Source organism: Bombina bombina, chromosome 7, assembly GCF_027579735.1.
Source record: "Bombina bombina isolate aBomBom1 chromosome 7, aBomBom1.pri, whole genome shotgun sequence".
Classification (NCBI taxonomy): Eukaryota; Metazoa; Chordata; class Amphibia; order Anura; family Bombinatoridae; genus Bombina; species Bombina bombina.
In genome coordinates this window covers 342,840,447-342,861,464 of record NC_069505.1, presented here as the reverse complement: position 1 = coordinate 342,861,464, position 21,018 = coordinate 342,840,447, and positions in this window count along the sequence as shown.

Here is a 21,018-nt window from a genome sequence, read left to right as displayed (position 1 = left end):
TTTGTTTTTGGACAAATTTCAGATACTTCAAGTTTACCATACTCTGTATCATGTGACAGCCATCAACGAATCACAAATATATATTTCTTTTGCAAGATGTACTGAGTCCATGGTTTCATCCCTACTTGTGGGATATTATCCTTCCTAATAGGAAGTGGCAAAGAGAGCACCACAACAGAGCTGTCTATATAGCTCCCCCCTTAACTCCACTTTAGTAGCCGTATCCGATATACCCTCACAATGTTCAGAGGTAGGGATGAGGGATTTGCTATCTGAGGGAGAGATTTCTGATTCCGGAAAGATGTTCCCTCAGACATATTCAGATATGACGGCATTTAAATTTAAGCTAGAACACCTCCGCTTATTGCTCAGGGAGGTTTTAGCGACTCTGGATGATTGTGACCCTATTGTAGTTCCAGAGAAATTGTGTAAAATGGACAAATATTTAGAGGTTCCTGTTTACACTGATGTTTTTCCGGTCCCTAAGAGGATTTCGGACATTGTTACTAAGGAGTGGGATAGACCAGGTATTCCGTTCGCTCCCCCTCCTATTTTTAAGGAGATGTTTCCCATATCCGACACCATGCGGGACTCGTGGCAGACGGTCCCTAAGTTGGAGGGAGCTATTTCTACTCTGGCTAAGCGTACAACTATACCTATTGAGGACAGTTGTGCTTTCAAAGATCCTATGGATAAAAAATTAGAGGGTCTCCTAAAGAAAATTTTTGTTCATCAGGGTTTTCTTCTCCAGCCTATAGCGTGCATTGTTCCTGTAACCACTGCAGCTGCCTTTTGATTTGATCTCTGGAAGAGGCTCTTCAGGTGGAGACCCCATTAGATGATATTCTGGATAGAATTAGGGCTCTTAAGATAGCTAATTCTTTCATTACAGATGACGCTTTTCATCTGGCTAAATTAGCGGCAAAGAATTCAGGTTTTGCCATTTTAGCGCGTAGAGCGTTATGGCTTAAGTCCTGGTCGGCTGATGTGTCATCAAAATCTAAGATTTTGACCATCCCTTTCAAGGGTAAGACCCTATTCAGGCCTGAACTGAAAGAGATCATTTCAGATATCACTGGAGGGAAGGGTCATGCCCTCCCTCAGGATAAGTCAAATAAGATGAGGACCAAACAAAATAATTTCGAAACTTCAAAGGTGGTCCCGCTTTCTCTTCCCCTGCTGCAAGGCAAGAGGAGAACTTTGCTCAATCTAAGTCAGTCTAGAAACCTAACCAGGCTTGGAACAAAGGTAAACAGGCCAAGAAGCCTGCTGCTGCCACCAAGACAGCATGAAGGGGTAGCCACCGATCCGGGAGCGGATCTAGTATGGGCAGACTTTCTTTCTTTGCTCAGGCTTGGGCAAGAGATGTTCAGGACTCCTGGGCTGTAGAAATCGTAACCCAGGGGTATCTTCTAGGTTTCAAAGATTATCCTCCAAGGGGAAGATTCCATCTTTCTCAATTGTCTGTATACCAGACAAAAAGAGGGGAGTGATCTGCCCAGTTCCAAAAACAGAACAGGGGCAGGGGTTCTACTCCAATCTGTTTGTGGTTCCCATAAAAGAGGGAAACTCCAGACCAATTTTAGATCTGAAGATCCTAAACCAATTCCTAAAAGTTCCATCCTTCAAGATGGAGACCATTCAGACTATTTTACCAATGATCCAAGAGGGTGAACATATGACCACTGTGGACTTAAAGGATGCGTATCTATACATTCCTATCCACAAAGATCATTACCAGTTCCTCAGGTTTGCCTTTCTGGACAAGCATTACCAGTTTGTGGCTCTTCCCTTCGGGTTGGCCACGGCGCCAAGAATCTTCACAAAGGTGCTAGGGTCCCTTCTGGCGGTCCTAAGGCCACGGGGCATAGCAGTGGCGCCTTATCTAGACGACATCCTAATTCAAGTGTCGACTTTCCAACTAGCCAAGTCTCACACGGACTTAGTGTTGGCCTTTCTAAGATCTCATAGGTGGAAGGTGAACGTAAAAAAGAGTTCTCTTTCCCCACTCACAAGAGTTTCATTTCTAGGGACTCTGATAGACTTGGTGGACATGAAAATATTTCTGACGGAGGTCAGGAAATCAAAGATTTTGACAACCTGCCGAGCTCTTCATTCCATTCCTCGGCCACCAGTGGCTCAGTGTATGGAGGTAATCGGATTAATGGTAGCGGCAATGGACGTAGTTCCATATGCTCGCTTACATCTCAGACCACTGCAACTATGCATGCACAGACAGTGGAATGGGGATTATGCAGATCTCCTCAGATAAATCTGGATCTAAAGACCAGAGACTCTCTTCTTTGGTGGTTGTCACAGGATCACCTGTCCCAGGGAATGTGTTTCCGCAGGCTAGCGTGGGTTATGGTGACGACGGATGCCAGCCTACTGGGCTGGGGTGCAGTCTGGAATTCCCTGAAAGCACAGGGTTTGTGGACTCAGGAGGAGGCCCTCCTACCGATAAATATTCTGCAGTTAAGAGCGATATTCAATGCTCTTCAGGCGTGGCCTCAGCTAGCTTCGGCCGGATTCAACAGATTTCAGTCGGACAACATCACGACTGTGGCTTATATCAATCATCAGGGGGGAACAAGGAGTTCCTTAGCGATGATAGAAGTTTCCAGGATAATCCGATGGGCAGAGACTCACTCTTGCCATCTATCAGCGATCTATATCCCAGGGGTAGAGAACTGGGAGGCAGATTTCTAAGTCGTCAGACTTTTCATCCGGGGGAGTGGGAGCTTCATCAGGAGGTGTTTGCTCAACTGGTTCAGCTATGGGGCACACCAGAATTGGATCTGATGGCGTCTCGTCAGAACGCCAAACTTCCTTGTTATGGATCCAGGTCAAGGGATCCTCAGGCAGTACTGATAGATGCTCTAGCAGTACCCTGGTCGTTCAACCTGGCTTATGTGTTTCCACCTTTCCCTCTCCTTCTGCGTCTGATTTCCAGAATCAAACAGGAGAGAGCTTCAGTGATTTTGATAGCGTCTGCGTGGCCACGCAGGACTTGGTATGCAGACCTGGTGGACATGTCATCTCTGCCACCATGGACTCTGCCACTGAGACAGGACCTTCTGATTCAAGGTCCATTCAAGCATCCAAATCTAATTTCTCTGCAACTGACTTCTTGGAGATTGAGCGCTTGATTTTATCAAAGCGGGGTTTCTCTGAGTCGGTCATAGATACCTTGATTCAGGCTTGAAAGCCTGTCACCAGGAAAATCTATCATAAGATATGGCGTAAATATCTTTATTGGTGCGAATCCATGGTCTACTCATGGAGTAAGATCAGGATTCCTAGGATTTTGTCCTTTCTTCAAGAGGGATTGGAGAAAGGATTGTCAGCTAGTTCCTTAAAAGGACAGATATCTGCTTTGTCTATTCTATTGCACAAGCATCTGGCAGATGTCCCAGACGTTCAGGCTTTTTGTCAGGCTTTAGTTAGAATCAAGCCTGTGTTTAAACCTGTTGCTCCGCCATGGAGTCTAAATTTAGTTCTTAAAGTTCTTCAGGTGGTTCCGTTTGAACCCATGCATTCCATAGATATTAAGCTTCTATCTTGGAAAGTTCTGTTTCTAGTTGCTATCTCTTCAGCTCGAAGAGTTTCTGAACTATCTGCATTACAATGTGACTCGCCTTATCTTGTTTTCCATGCTGATAAGGTGGTTTTGCGTACCAAACCTGGGTTCCTCCCTAAGGTTGTTACTAACAGGAATATCAATCAGGAGATTGTTGTTCCTTCTCTGTGTCCTAATCCTTCTTCTAAGAAGGAACGTTTATTGCACAACTTGGACGTGGTTCATGCTTTGAAGTTCTATTTGCAGACAACCAAAGATTTTCGTCAAACATCTTCTTTGTTTGTTATCTATTCTGGAAAGAGTAGGGGTCAAAAGTTTATGGCTACCTCTCTTTCCTTTTGGCTGAAAAGCATCATTCGTTTGGCTTATGAGACTGCTGGACAGCAGCCTCCTGAAAGAATTACTGCTCACTCTACTAGAGCGGTGGCTTCCACATGGGCTTTTAAAAATGATGCTTCTGTTGAACAGATTTGTAAGGCTGCGACTTGGTCTTCGCTTCATACCTTTTCCAAATTTTCCAAATTTGATACTTTTGCTTCTTCAGAGGCTATTTTTGGGAGAAAGGTTTTGCAAGCAGTGGTGCCTTCCGTTTAGGCTCCGGTCTTGTCCCTCCCTTAATCCGTGTCCTAAAGCTTTGGTATTGGTATCCCACAAGTAAGGATGAAACCGTGGACTCGGTACATCTTGCAAAAGAAAACAAAATTTATGCTTACCTGATAAATTTCTTTCTTTTGCGATGTACCGGGTCCATGGCCCGCCCTGTCTATTCAAGACAGTATTTTTTATTGAAAACTTCAGTCACCTCTGCACCTTATAGTTTCTCCTTTCTCTTCCTTGACCTTCGGTCGAATGACCGGGGGTGGAGTTAAGGGGGGAGCTATATAGACAGCTCTGCTGTGGTGCTCTCTTTGCCCCTTCCTGTTAGGAAGGATAATATCCCACAAGTAAGGATGAAACCGTGGACTCGGTACATCGCAAAAGAAAGAAATTTAGCAGGTAAGCATAAATTTTGTTATATATAGCAATGATCCATAAGCTGCTTTTTTAAGCTTTAGCTAACGTCACAATTTGCTTTACTGTGATCTCATGAGATTTCATAGTGAACTTCCTTAAATTGAGTAGGGAAATAACATGACTGTGCTTCACATGTCAGAGGCAATCTCCCTTGCAAGTCCTGGGACTAGAATCCTAGTTGGTTGCTTAAAGTTCCTTTCTCCAACATTGGTGTGTCCGGTCCACAGCGTCATCCATAACTTGTGGGAATATTCTATTCCCCAACAGGAAATGGCAAAGAGCACAGCAAAAGCTGTCCACATAGTCCCTCCTAGGCTCCGCCCACCCCAGTCATTCTCTTTGCCGTTGCACAGGCAGCATCTCCACGGAGATGGTGAAGAGTATGTGGTGTTTAGTTGTAGTTTTTTATTCTACTATCAAGAGTTTGTTATTTTAAAATAGTGCTGGTATGTACTATTTACTCTGAAACAGAAAAAGATGAAGAATTCTGTTTGTGAGAGGAATATGATTTTAGCAGCAGTAACTAAAATCGTTTGCTGTTTCCACATAGGACTGTTGAGATGAAATAACTTCAGTTGGGGGAAACAGTTGGCAGACTTTTCTGCTTAAGGTATGACTAGCCATATTTCTAACAAGACTGTGTAATGCTGGAAGGCTGTCATTTCCCCTCATGGGGACCGGTAAGCCATTTTCTTAGTCTCAAACAGAATAAAGGGCTTAATATGGGCTATAAAACTGGTAGACACTTTTATGGGCTAGATCGATTGCTTTATTTGGGCATTTTATACAGCTTGATGTTGAAATTCACACTTTATAAACTTTGGGGAACGTTTATTTACGTCAGGCACTGGTTTAGACACCTTTCCAGTCAGGAAGGGCCTTCCCTGTAGTAGGCTGAGCCTCATTTTCGCGCCATTACTGCGCAGTTACTTTTGAGAGCAGGACATGCAGCTGCATGTGTGTGGGTCTGAAAGTAGTTGAAAAGGTTCCTAGAAGGCTTCATTTGGTATCGTATACCCCCCTGGGTTTGGTAAAGTCGCAGCAAAGGCTGTAGCTGGGACTGTAGAGGGGTTAAAACTGTAACCTGCTCCGGTTTCCTCATTTTAAGGGTTAAAGGTCTGAAATTTGGGGTGCAATGCTTTGAATGCTTTAAGACACTGTGGTGAAAATTTGGTTGAATTTGAACAATTCCTTCATAGTTTTTCACATATTCAGTAATAAAGTGTGCCCTGTTTAAAATTTAAAGAGACAGTAACGGTTTTGTTTTAAAACGGTTTTTGTACTTTATTGACAAGTTTAAGCCTGTTTAAAATGTCTGTACCTTCAGATAAACTATGTTCTGTATGTATGGAAGCCAATGTGTCTCCCCCTTCAAAATTGTGTGATAATTGTGCCATAGCGTCCAAACAAAGTAAGGACAGTACTGCCACAGATAGTAAAGTTGCCCAAGATGATTCATCAGATGAAGGGAGTAGACATAGTTCTACATCATCTCCTTCTGTGTCTACACCAGTTTTGCCCACGCAGGAGACCCCTAGTACTTCTAGCGCGCCAATGCTTGTTACTATGCAACAATTGACGGCAGTAATGGATAACTCCATAGCTAATATTTTATCCAAAATGCCTGCATTTCAGAGAAAGCGCAATTGCTCTGTTTTAAACACTGTAGAGCAGGAGGGCGCTGATGATAATTGCTCTGTCATACCCTCACACCAATCTGAAGTGGCCATGAGGGAGGTTTTGTCAGATGGGGAAATTTCAGATTCAGGTAGAATTTCTCAACAGGCAGAACCTGATGTTGTGACATTTAAATTTAAATTAGAGCATCTCCGCGCACTGCTTAAGGAGGTGTTATCTACTCTGGATGATTGTGACAACCTGGTCATTCCAGAAAAATTGTGCAAGATGGACAAGTTCCTAGAGGTTCCGGTGCACCCGACGCTTTTCCTATACCCAAGCGGGTGGCGGACATAGTGAATAAGGAGTGGGAGAAGCCCGGCATACCTTTTGTCCCCCCTTCTATATTTAAGAAATTATATCCTATGGTCGACCCCAGAAAGGACTTATGGCAGACAGTCCCTAAGGTTGAGGGGGCAGTTTCTACACTAGCCAAGCGCACTACTATTCCTATCGAGGATAATTGTGCTTTTAAAGATCCTATGGATAAAAAATTGGAGGGTTTGCTTAAAAAGATTTTTGTACAGCAAGGTTACCTCCTGCAACCTATTTCTCCAACATAGGTGTGTCCGGTCCACGGCGTCATCCTTACTTGTGGGATATTCTCTTCCCCAACAGGAAATGGCAAAGAGCCCAGCAAAGCTGGTCATATGATCCCTCCTAGGCTCCGCCTACCCCAGTCATTCTCTTTGCCGTTGCACAGGCAACATCTCCACGGAGATGGCTAAGAGTTTTTTGGTGTTTAAATGTAGTTTTTATTCTTCAATCAAGTGTTTGTTATTTTAAAATAGTGCTGGTATGTACTATTTACTCTGAAACAGAAAAGAGAAGAAGATTTCTGTTTGTAAGAGGAAGATGATTTTAGCAAACGTTACTAAAATCGATTGCTGTTTCCACACAGGACTGTTGAGATGAAGTAACTTCAGTTGGGGGAAGCAGTTGGCAGACTTTTCTGCCTGAGGTATGACTGGCCACATTTCTAACACGACTTGGTAATGCTGAAAGGCTGTCATTTTCCCTATGGGGACCGGTAAGCCATTTTCTTAGATTAAGTAAAAGAATAAAGGCTTTATAAGGGCTTAAAAAACTGGTAGACATTTTTCTGGGCTAAAACGATTACTTTGCTAAGCATATTTGACAGATTATAGCTCTTTATAGTTATTATAATCTTGGGGATTGTTGTTAAAAAACGGCAGGCACTGTATGGACACCTTTTTCAGATGGGGGCCTTCTCTAGTCATAGGCAGAGCCTCATTTTCGCGCCACTAATGCGCAGTTGTTTTTGGAAGGCAAGGCATGCAGATGCATGTGTGAGGAGCTAAGATCCACTGAAAAAGCTTATAGAAGGCGTCATTTGGTATCGTATTCCCCTCTGGGCTTGGTTGGGTCTCAGCAAAGCAGATTCCTGGGACTGTATAGGGGTTAAATGTAAAAACGGCTCCGGTTCCGTTATTTTAAGGGTTAAAGCTTTCAAATTTGGTGTGCAATACTTTTAAGACACTGTGGTGAAATTTTGGTGAATTTTGAACAATTGCTTCATACTTTTTCGCATATTCAGTAATAAAGTGTGTTCTGTTTAAAATTTAAAGTGACAGTAACGGTTTTATTTTAAAACGTTTTTTGTGCTTTGTTGACAAGTTTAAGCCTGTTTAACATGTCTGAACCATCAGATAAACGATGTTCTATATGTATGAAAGCCAATGTGTCTCCCCATTTAAATATATGTGATAATTGTGATATGGTGTCCAAACAAAGTAGGGACAATGATGCCACAGATAATAATAGTGCCCAAGATGATTCTTCAGATGAGGGGAGTAAGCATGGTACTGCATCACCCCCTTCTGTGTCTACACCAGTTTTGCCCACACAAGAGGCCCCTAGTACATCTAGTGCGCCAATACTTATTACTATGCAACAATTAACGGCTGTTATGGATAATTCTATTGCAAATATTTTATCTAAAATGCCTACTTATCAAAGAAAGCGCGATTGCTCTGTTTTAAACACTGAAGAGCAAGAGGACGCTGATGATAACGTTTCTGACATACCCTCACACCAATCTGAAGGGGCCAGGAGGGAGGTTTTGTCTGAGGGAGAAATTTCAGATTCAGGAAAAATTTCTCAACAAGCTGAACCTGATGTTGTAACATTTAAATTTAAATTAGAACATCTCCGCGCACTGCTTAAGGAGGTATTATCTACTCTGGATGATTGTGACAATTTGGTCATTCCAGAGAAATTATGTAAGATGGACAAGTTCCTAGAGGTTCCGGTGCCCCCCAATGTTTTTCCTATACCCAAGCGGGTGGCGGACATAGTAAACAAGGAATGGGAAAGGCCCGGCATACCTTTTGTTCCTCCCCCTATATTTAAGAAATTATTTCCTATAGTCGACCCCAGAAAGGACTTATGGCAGACAGTCCCTAAGGTCGAGGGGGCGGTCTCTACTCTAAACAAACGCACTACTATTCCCATAGAAGATAGTTGTGCTTTTAAAGATCCTATGGATAAAAAATTAGAGGGTTTGCTTAAAAGAATGTTTGTTCATCAAGGCTACCTTCTTCAACCAATTTCATGCATTGTTCCTGTCACTACGGCAGCGTGTTTCTGGTTCGAAGAACTAGAAAAGTCGCTCAATAAAGAATCTTCGTATGAGGAGGTTATGGACAGAGTTCATGCACTTAAATTGGCTAACTCTTTTGTTCTAGATGCCGCTTTGCAATTAGCGAGATTAGCGGCGAAAAATTCAGGGTTTGCTATCGTGGCGCGCAGAGCGCTCTGGCTAAAGTCTTGGTCTGCGGATGTGTCTTCCAAGACAAAATTGCTTAACATCCCTTTCAAGGGCAAAACACTGTTTGGTCCTGATTTGAAAGAGATTATTTCAGACATCACCGGAGGAAAGGGCCACGCCCTTCCTCAGGATAGGTCTTTTAAGGCTAGAAATAAGCCTAATTTTCGTCCCTTTCGCAGAAACGGACCAGCCTCTACTTCTACATCCTCTAAGCAAGAGGGTAATACTTCTCAACCCAAACCAGCCTGGAGACCGATGCAAGGCTGGAACAAGGGTAAGCAGGCCAAGAAGCCTGCCACTGCTACCAAAACAGCATGAAGGGATGGCCCCCGATCCGGGACCGGATCTGGCGGGGGGCAGACTTTCTCTCTTTGCTCAGGCCTGGGCAAGAGATGTTCAGGATCCTTGGGCACTAGAAATAGTTTCTCAAGGTTATCTCCTGGAATTCAAGGAACTACCCCCAAGGGGAAGGTTCCACAGGTCTCAATTATCTTCAAACCAAATAAAAAGACAGGCATTCTTACATTGTGTAGAAGACCTGTTAAAGATGGGAGTAATTCATCCAGTTCCAATAAGAGAACAAGGGATGGGGTTTTACTCCAACCTGTTCATAGTTCCCAAAAAAGAGGGAACATTCAGACCAATTCTAGATCTCAAGATCCTAAACAAATTTCTCAGGGTTCCATCGTTCAAAATGGAAACCATTCGAACGATCCTTCCTACCATCCAGGAAGGTCAATTTATGACCACGGTGGGTTTAAAGGATGCGTACCTCCATATTCCTATCCACAAGGAACATCATCAGTTCCTAAGGTTCGCTTTTCTGGACAAGCATTACCAGTTTGTGGCACTTCCATTCGGATTAGCCACTGCTCCGAGAATTTTCACAAAGGTACTAGGGTCCCTTCTAGCGGTTCTAAGACCAAGGGGCATTGCAGTAGTACCGTACTTGGACGACATCCTGATTCAAGCGTCGTCTCTGTCAAAAGCAAAGGCTCATACGGACATCGTCCTAGCCTTTCTCAGATCTCACGGATGGAAAGTGAACATAGAAAAAAGTTCTCTTTCCCCGTCAACAAGAGTTCCCTTCTTGGGAACAATAATAGACTCCTTAGAAATGAGGATTTTTCTGACAGAGGTCAGAAAATCAAAACTTCTAAGCTCTTGTCAAGTTCTTCATTTTGTTCTTCGTCCTTCCATAGCGCAGTGCATGGAAGTAATAGGATTGATGGTTGCAGCAATGGTCATAGTTCCTTTTGCACGAATTCATCTAAGACCATTACAACTGTGCATGCTCAGACAGTGGAATGGGGATTATACAGACTTGTCTCCGACGATTCAAGTAGATCAAAGGACCAGAGATTCACTCCGTTGGTGGCTAATCCTGGACAACCTGTCACAGGGAATGAGCTTCCGCAGACCAGAGTGGGTCATTGTCACGACCGACGCCAGTCTGGTGGGCTGGGGCGCGGTCTGGGAACCCCTGAAAGCTCAGGGTCTATGGTCTCGGGAAGAATCTCTTCTCCCGATAAACATTCTGGAACTGAGAGCGATATTCAATGCTCTCAAAGCTTGGCCTCATCTAGCAAAGGCCAAATTCATAAGGTTTCAATCAGACAACATGACGACAGTTGCATATATCAACCATCAGGGGGGAACAAGGAGTTCCCTGGCGATGGAGGAAGTGACCAAGATAATTCAATGGGCGGAGGATCACTCCTGCCACTTGTCTGCAATCCACATCCCAGGAGTGGAAAATTGGGAAGCGGATTTTCTGAGTCGTCAGACATTCCATCCGGGGGAGTGGGAACTCCACCCGGAAATCTTTGCCCAAATAACTCAATTATGGGGCATTCCAGACATGGATCTGATGGCGTCTCGTCAGAACTTCAAGGTTCCTTGTTAAGGGTCCAGATCCAGGGATCCCAAGGCGACTCTAGTAGATGCACTAGTAGCACCTTGGACCTTCAACCTAGCTTATGTTTTCCCACCGTTTCCTCTCATTCCCAGGCTGGTAGCCAGGATCAACCAGGAGAGGGCTTCGGTGATCTTGATAGCTCCTGCGTGGCCACGCAGGACTTGGTATGCAGACCTGGTGAATATGTCATCGGCTCCACCATGGAAGCTACCTTTGAGACAGGACCTTCTTGTTCAAGGTCCATTCGAACATCCAAATCTGGTTTCTCTCCAACTGACTGCTTGGAGATTGAACGCTTGATTTTATCAAAGCGTGGGTTTTCAGATTCTGTAATAGATACTCTGATTCAGGCTAAAAAGCCTGTAACTAGAAAAATTTACCATAAGATATGGAAAAAATATATCTGTTGGTGTGAATCTAAAGGATTCCCATGGAACAAGATAAAAATTCCTAGGATTTTATCCTTTCTACAAGAGGGTTTGGAGAAGGGATTATCTGCAAGTTCCCTGAAGGGACAGATTTCTGCGTTATCTGTTTTACTTCACAAAAGGCTGGCAGCTGTGCCAGACGTTCAAGCGTTTGTTCAGGCTCTGGTTAGAATCAAGCCTGTTTACAGACCTTTGACTCCTCCCTGGAGTCTTAATCTAGTTCTTTCAGTTCTTCAAGGGGTTCCGTTTGAACCCTTACATTCCGTAGATATTAAGTTATTATCTTGGAAAGTTTTGTTTTTGGTTGCAATTTCTTCTGCTAGAAGAGTTTCTGAGTTATCTGCTCTGCAGTGTTCTCCGCCCTATCTGGTGTTCCATGCAGATAAGGTGGTTTTGCGTACTAAGCCTGGTTTTCTTCCGAAAGTTGTTTCCAACAAGAATATTAACCAGGAGATAGTTGTACCTTCTTTGTGCCCGAATCCAGTTTCAAAGAAGGAACGTTTGTTACACAATTTGGACGTAGTCCGTGCTCTAAAATTCTATTTAGAGGCCACTAAAGATTTCAGACAAACTTCTTCTTTGTTTGTTGTTTATTCTGGTAAAAGGAGAGATCAAAAAGCAACTTCTACCTCTCTTTCTTTTTGGCTTAAAAGCATTATCCGTTTGGCTTATGAGACTGCCGGACGGCAGCCTCCTGAAAGAATCACAGCTCACTCCACTAGGGCTGTGGCTTCCACATGGGCCTTCAAGAACGAGGCTTCTGTTGACCAGATATGTAAGGCAGCGACTTGGTCTTCACTGCACACTTTTGCCAAATTTTACAAATTTGATACTTTTGCTTCTTCAGAGGCTATTTTTGGGAGAAAGGTTTTGCAAGCCGTGGTGCCTTCCATTTAGGTGACCTGATTTGCTCCCTCCCTTCATCCGTGTCCTAAAGCTTTGGTATTGGTTCCCACAAGTAAGGATGACGCCGTGGACCGGACACACCTATGTTGGAGAAAACAGAATTTATGCTTACCTGATAAATTACTTTCTCCAACGGTGTGTCCGGTCCACGGCCCGCCCTGGTTTTTTTAATCAGGTCTGATGAATTATTTTCTCTAACTACAGTCACCACGGTATCATATGGTTTCTCCTATGCATATTTCCTCCTGTACGTCGGTCGAATGACTGGGGTAGGCGTAGCCTAGGAGGGATCATATGACCAGCTTTGCTGGGCTCTTTGCCATTTCCTGTTGGGGAAGAGAATATCCCACAAGTAAGGATGACGCCGTGGACCGGACACACCGTTGGAGAAAGTAATTTATCAGGTAAGCATAAATTCTGTTTTCGTGCATTATTCCTGTCACTACAGCAGCGTGGTTTTGGTTCGAGGAACTAGAAAAGTCGCTCAGTAGAGAGACTCCGTATGAGGAGGTTATGGACAGAGTTCACGCACTTAAGTTAGCTAATTCCTTTATTTTAGATGCCGCTTTGCAGTTAGCTAGATTAGCGGCGAAAAATTCAGGGTTTGCAATTGTGGCGCGCAGAGCGCTCTGGCTAAAGTCTTGGTCAGCGGATGTATCTTCCAAGACAAAATTGCTTAATATCCCCTTCAAGGGTAAAACCCTTTTTGGGCCAGAATTGAAAGAGATTATCTCAGACATCACTGGGGGTAAGGGCCACGCCCTCCCACAAGATAGGCCTTTCAAAGCCAAGAATAAGTCTAATTTTCGTTCCTTTCGCAATTTCAGGAACGGACCAGCCTCCAACTCTGCAGCCTCTAGACAAGAGGGTAATGCTTTGCAAACCAAACCAGCTTGGAAACCGATGCAAGGCTGGAACAAGGGTAAGCAGGCCAAGAAGCCTGCTGCTGCTACCAAAACAGCATGAAGGAGTAGCCCCCGATCCGGGACCGGATCTAGTAGGGGGCAGACTCTCTCTCTCTTCGCTCAGGCTTGGGCAAGAGATGTTCAGGATCCCTGGGCACTAGAAATAGTTTCTCAGGGTTATCTTCTGGAATTCAAGGAACTACCCCCAAGGGGAAGGTTCCACATGTCTCACTTATCTTCAAACCAAATAAAGAGACAGGCATTCTTACATTGTGTAGAAGACCTGTTAAAAATGGGAGTGATACACCCAGTTCCAACCGTGGAACAAGGAGTGGGGTTTTACTCAAATCTGTTTGTAGTTCCCAAAAAAGAGGGAACTTTCAGACCAATTCTGGATTTAAAGATCCTAAACAACGATTTTACCTACAATCCAGGAGGGTCAATTTATGACTACCGTGGATCTAAAGGATGCGTATCTACATATTCCTATCCACAAAGATCATCATCAGTTCCTAAGGTTCGCCTTTCTGGACAAACATTACCAGTTTGTGGCTCTCCCATTCGGGCTAGCCACTGCTCCAAGGATTTTCACAAAGGTACTCGGGTCCCTTCTAGCGGTTCTAAGACCAAGGGGCATTGCAGTGGCACCTTACTTGGACGACATTCTGATACAAGCGTCGTCTCTTTCAAAGGCAAAGGCTCACACAGACATCGTTCTGGCCTTTCTCAGATCTCACGGATGGAAAGTGAACATAGAAAAAAGTTCCCTGTCTCCGTCGACAAGAGTTCCTTTCTTGGGGACAATAATAGATTCTTTAGAAATTAAGATTTTCCTGACAGAGTTCAGAAAGTCAAAACTTCTAAACGCTTGTCAAGTTCTTCACTCTGTTCCACGTCCTTCCATAGCTCAGTGCATGGAAGTAGTAGGGTTGATGATTGCAGCAATGGACATAATTCCTTTTGCGCGAATTCATCTAAGACCATTACAACTGTGCATGCTGAAACAGTGGAATGGGGACTATACAGACTTGTCTCCAGTGATTCAAGTAGATCAGAAGACCAGAGACTCACTCCGTTGGTGGCTAACCCAGGACCACCTGTCCCAGGGAATGAGTTTCCGCAGACTAGAGTGGGTCATCGTCACGACCGACGCCAGTCTAGTGGGCTGGGGCGCGGTCTGGGACTCCCTGAAAGCTCAGGGGCTATGGTCTCGGGAAGAGTCTCTTCTCCCGATAAACATTCTGGAACTGAGAGCGATATTCAATACTCTCAGGGCTTGGCCTCAACTAGCAAAGGCCAGATTCATAAGATTCCAATCAGACAACATGACGACTGTTGCTTACATCAACCATCAGGGGGGAACAAGGAGTTCCCTGGCGATGAGAGAAGTGACCAAAATCATAAAATGGGCGGAGGATCACTCCTGCCACCTATCTGCGATCCACATCCCAGAAGTGGAAAACTGGGAGGCGGATTATCTGAGTCGTCAGACATTCCATCCGGGGGAGTGGGAACTCCACCCGGAGATTTTTGCCCAGTTGACTCAATTATGGGGCATTCCAGACATGGATCTGATGGCGTCTCGTCAGAACTTCAAGGTTCCTTGCTACGGGTCCAGATCCAGGGATCCCAAGGCGACTCTAGTGGATGCATTAGTAGCGCCTTGGACCTTCAACCTAGCTTATGTGTTTCCACCGTTTCCTCTCATTCCCAGGCTGGTAACCAGGATCAAGCAGGAGAGGGCCTCTGTGATCTTGATAGCTCCTGCGTGGCCACGCAGGACTTGGTATGCAGACCTGGTGAATATGTCATCGGCTCCACCATGGAAGCTACCTTTGAGACAGGATCTTCTAGTACAAGGTCCATTCGAACATCCAAATCTAGTTTCCCTTCAGCTAACGGCTTGGAAATTGAACGCTTGATTTTATCTAAGCGTGGGTTTTCGGATTCTGTAATAGATACTCTGATACAAGCCAGAAAACCTGTAACTAGAAAGATTTACCATAAAATATGGAAAAGATATATCTGTTGGTGTGAATCCAAGGGATTCTCATGGAGTAAGATCAAAATTCCTAGGATCCTTTCCTTTTTCCAAGAAGGTTTGGATAAGGGATTATCAGCGAGTTCTCTAAAGGGACAGATTTCTGCTTTATCCGTCTTATTACACAAACGACTGGCAGCTGTGCCTCATGTTCAAGCTTTTGTTCAGGCTTTGGTCAGGATCAAGCCTGTTTACAGACCTTTGACTCCTCCCTGGAGTCTGAATTTAGTTCTTTCAGTTCTTCAAGGGGTTCCGTTTGAACCTCTACATTCCATATATATCAAGATGTTATCTTGGAAAGTTCTGTTTTTGGTTGCTATTTCTTCTGCTAGAAGAGTTTCTGAGTTATCTGCTTTGCAGTGTAATCCGCCCTATCTGGTGTTCCATTCAGATAAGGTTGTTTTGCGTACTAAACCTGGTTTCCTTCCAAAGGTTGTTTCCAACAAGAATATTAACCAGGAAATAGTTGTGCCTTCTTTGTGTCCGAATCCAGTTTCAAAGAAGGAACGTTTGTTACACAATTTAGATGTAGTTCGTGCTTTAAAGTTCTATTTAGAAGCAACAAAGGATTTCAGACAAACGTCTTCTCTGTTTGTCGTTTATTCTGGCAAGAGGAGAGGTCAAAAAGCTACTGCTACCTCTCTTTCCTTTTGGCTGAAAAGCATCATCCGATTGGCTTACGAGACTGCCGGACGGCAGCCTCCTGAACGCATCACAGCTCACTCTACTAGGGCTGTGGCTTCCACATGGGCCTTCAAGAACGAGGCTTCTGTTGATCAGATATGTAAGGCAGCGACTTGGTCTTCCTTGCACACTTTTGCCAAATTCTACATATTTGATACTTTTGCTTCTTCGGAGGCTATTTTTGGGAGAAAGGTTTTGCAAGCCGTGGTGCCTTCCGTTTAGGTAACCTGATTGGCTCCCTCCCTTCATCCGTGTCCTAAAGCTTTGGTATTGGTTCCCACAAGTTATGGATGACGCCGTGGACCGGACACACCAATGTTGGAGAAAACAGAATTTATGCTTACCTGATAAATTACTTTCTCCAACGGTGTGTCCGGTCCACGGCCCGCCCTGGTTTTTTAATCAGGTTTGATTAATTTCTTTCTTTAACTACAGTCACCACGGCACCCTATAGTTTCTCCTGTTTTTTTCTCCTGTCCGTCGGTCGAATGACTGGGGTGGGCGGAGCCTAGGAGGGACTATGTGGACAGCTTTTGCTGTGCTCTTTGCCATTTCCTGTTGGGGAAGAGAATATTCCCACAAGTTATGGATGACGCCGTGGACCGGACACACCGTTGGAGAAAGTAATTTATCAGGTAAGCATAAATTCTGTTTTACAATGGGTTGTGGCTACTGAGGAAATTCTGAGGTAAAATTCCTTCCTTTTTTTACATACAGATGTCCAGGTGATATTTTCTAGACAGCTCTTTCCAGTTTTGCTGCATCACTTTCAAGTGCTTCAACATTTGGGTATCACGTCCCTTTAAACAAAGTGAAATTATCCACACAAATAATTATCCTTAAATATTTATTTAACCATGGTATCTGGTGAGGTCTCTTGCTCCTAGGTTAATGTTGTATAAAAATATGGCACAATCAGAGATTATATGCTATTTAAGTAAACTGTTATTAAGATTATACCAGACTTTTTCCATATACAAATAGGTGCATGATATAAAATAAGTGCATGATACTTAATAGATATAAATTGTACCAAATCTTCTGATAAAACCTAATTAATTAAAGGGACAGTCTACTTCAGAATTGTTATTGTTTAAAAAGTTAGATAATCCCTTTATTACCCATTCCCCTGTTTTGCATAACCAACACTATTATATTAATACACTTTTTACCTTTGTGATTACCTTGAATCTAAGCATTTGCAAACTGCCCCCTTATTTCAGTTCTTTTAACAGACTTGCGTTTTAGCCAATCTGTGCCCTCTAACTTGTAAATCCACGGACATGGTCACAATGTTATTTGTATGATAATTGTTTTAAATTGCATTCCCTATCTGAATCATGAAAGTTTAATTTTGACTAGACTGTCCCTTTAAGGCAGTTTAACATTTTAGGCTTCATGGTGTTGAGTTGGATTAAAATCATTATGGAGTAAAAAATTCCACCCAATTTCAAATCAGATGCTGTAATCCAGAACATTGTAAAGTATTACATTCTCTTTGAGATTATATATATCTAGTCAAAAATAAACTTTCCTGATTCAGATAGGGCTTGTCATTTTAAATAACTTTCCAATTTACTTTTATCATCAAACACGCACGTGGAGTTACCTAGAAGTCAGCACTAATTGGCTAAAATGCAAGTCTGTCAAAAGAACTGAAATAAGGGGGGGGGGGGGGCAGTCTGTGGAGGCTTAGATACAAGGTAATCACAGAGGTAAAAAGTATATTAATATAACAATGTTGGTTATGCAAAACTGGGGAATGGGTAATAAAGGGATTATCTATCTTTTTAAACAATACAAATCCTAGTGTAGACTGGAATGGATCCCAAAGTATGGACTTTTCACAAAGCTTTTATACATGAGCAGAACATATTATTGTTTCTCAGTTATTGTTCTTTTGGATCAACTGTAATAACAGGAAGATGTGAAAGGATGAACGTGATGTGCTTGAGTCTTTATTCAACCTTTGCTTCTATGTAATACTAGGTAATAAAATATAACAGACAAAAAGTCTCTAATTATGACTGCTGACATTTTGCAACCTACGATTCAGTGCAGGTATCTGAAGAAGCGTTTCTGCATATGTGCAAACACATCAGAACACAGATGCAGTAAACACTAGATTTCAACATGTCGGCACCCACAACTAGAGCAAGGAGGGGAAAAACCTCAATACTATGCTTATAAAATGTATTTAGTATTTAAAGCAGAACAGTTTTTTATTTTTAAAGATTCCAGAGTGGCGTGCAACATAGATTGTACTTTGATAAATAGGTGCAGTCGATGTTGAAGTGATTGTGTCATCCCTTGGGTGCCAGAGAAGAACATAACATATTGTTTAGCAATGGGCTTGTGTCCTATATGACAGTTAAGAGCTGGAGTCATACTTACTGGTTTACAAAGATGTTTCTAACAAATATGTGAGCTTTGCTATAAGCACTCAAGTACGCATAGTAAAACTGTTTTACATTTATATAAGTTAATGAATGCATAAAAGAAAACTTATTAGCTACTAAATATATTTTTAACAAATGTATTTATGAAGCGTTAAGTATGCGGCTAGTATATCGTACAGAGTTTTTGGTATGAAAACAAATGGCCAATGCTGTTTCTTTGGAGGAGCAGGAGGATTGTGGCCTCTGAGGTGCCATGGGCAGGGTGGTCATGGTTGGTGCATTTTTTGGCATCTGGTTGGTGGAAATACAAATCCTTTAGCTGTTCAGTTAAAAAGACCTTTCATTTAAAAACATTGGGTCCAAAACACAGCAACGTTTTGGCTTAACCAATGCCCTTAGTCATGCTTAAGTCTCCTCTATGTGCTGTTATTATACAAGTACTCTTTTTATATTGTTACATCTGTGTGGTTGGTGGAGTCATGGCAGTTACAGGAAACCGGGACCTTTGCCCTGACTGGGGAAGCTTTGGGAAAGATAGTAGATTTACCTTTCTCCTGTTAAGTGTAGTCAGTCCACGGGTCTTCATTACTTATGGGATATTAACTCCTCCCAACAGGAAGTGCAAGAGGATCACCCAAGCAGAGCTGCTATATATCTCCTCCCCTCTACGTCACACCCAGTCATTCTCTTGCACCCAACTAATAGATAGGATGTGTGAGAGGACTGTGGTGATTAAACTTAGTTTTTTATATCTTCAATAAAAAGTTTGTTATTTTAAACGGCACCGGAGTGTGTTGTTTTCTTCTCAGGCAGAATTTGAAGAAGAATCTACCTGAGTTTTTGTATATGATCTTAGCGGACGTAACTAAGATCCATTTGCTGTTCTCGGCCATTCTGAGGAGTAAGGTAACTTCAGATTAGGGGACAGCGGGCAGGTTCACCTGCAAAGAGGTATGTTGCAGTATATTATTTTCTAAGGAATGGAATTGACTGAGAAAATACTGCTAATACCGATATAATGTAAGTACAGCCTTAAATGCAGTAGTAGCAACTGGTATCAGGCTGATATGTATATATGTTTACACTTAAGTATTTCTGGGGAATGGCATTCACTGGGAAAATACTGTATGCATATAACTTTTAGCCTAACTTGCAGTGTGAGCGACTAGCAGCAGGCTTTTAATGACATTTCATAAATTAGATTTTAAACGTTTGCTGGCATGTTAAATCGTTTAATTATCTGAGGTACTTGGTGAAAAATTGTTTTGGGCGTTATTTTCCACATGGCTGTCGTTTGTTTTAAATTAAAACAGTTTACTGAGCTTCCCTCACTGTTGTAGTGTGAGTGGGAGGGGCCTATTTTGGCGCTTTTACTACGCATCAGAAATTCAGTCACAGTCTGCCTTTTTCTCCCTGCATGATCCAGGACGTCTCCACTGAGCTCAGGGGTCTTCAAAACTAGTTTTGAGGGAGGTAATCACTCACAGCAGACCTGTGAGACTGTGCTTTGACTGTGATAAAAACGCTTATATTTTCAATTGTTATCCGTTTTTTTCTGATATTAAGGGTTAATCATCCATTGCTAATGAGTGCAATCCTTTGCTAAATTTGGTTTCTATAACTAATCCGGTTTATTGTTATTCAACTGTGACAGTTTTTGTGTGATTCTTAAAGGCACAGTAACGTTTTTTTCATATTGCTTGTAAATTTAGTTGAAAAGTATTTCCAAGCTTGCTAGTCTAATTGCTAGTTTGTTTAAACATGTCTGACACAGAGGAATCTCTTTGTGCAATATGTTCAAAAGCCAAGGTGGAGCCCAATAGAAATTTATGTACTAATTGCATTGATGCTACTTTAAATAAAAGTCAATCTGTACATGTTAAGCAACATTCACCAGACAACGAGGGGGAAGTTATGCCGACTAACTTGCCTCACGTGTCAGTACCTGCATCTCCCGCTCAGGAGGTGCGTGATATTGTAACGCCAAGTACATCAGGGCGGCCATTACAAATCACTCTACAAGACATGGCTAATGTTATGACTGAAGTTTTGTCTAAATTGCCAGAACTTAGGGGTAAACGAGATCACTCTGGGATGAGAACAGAGTACGCTGATAATGCTAGGGCCATGTCTGATACTGCGTCACAATTTGCAGAGCATGAGGACAGAGAGCTTCATTCTGCGGGTGACGGATCTGATCCAAATAAACTGGATTCAGACATTTCAAATTTTAAGTTTAAGCTGGAAAACCTCCGTGTATTACTAGGGGAGGTGTTAGCGGCTCTGAATGATTGTAACACAGTTGCAATCCCAGAGAAAATGTGTAGGTTGGATAAATATTTTGCGGTACCGACGAGTACTGACGTTTTTCCTATACCTAAGAGACTTACTGAAATTGTTACTAAGGAGTGGGATAGACCCGGTGTGCCTTTCTCACCCCCTCCTATATTCAGAAAAATGTTTCCAATAGACGCCACCACACGGGACTTATGGCAAACGGTCCCTAAGGTGGAGGGAGCAGTTTCTACTTTAGCTAAGCGTACCACTATCCCGGTGGAGGATAGTTGTGCCTTTTCAGATCCAATGGATAAAAAGTTAGAGGGTTACCTTAAGAAAATGTTTGTTCAACAAGGTTTTATATTGCAACCCCTTGCATGCATTGCGCCTGTCACGGC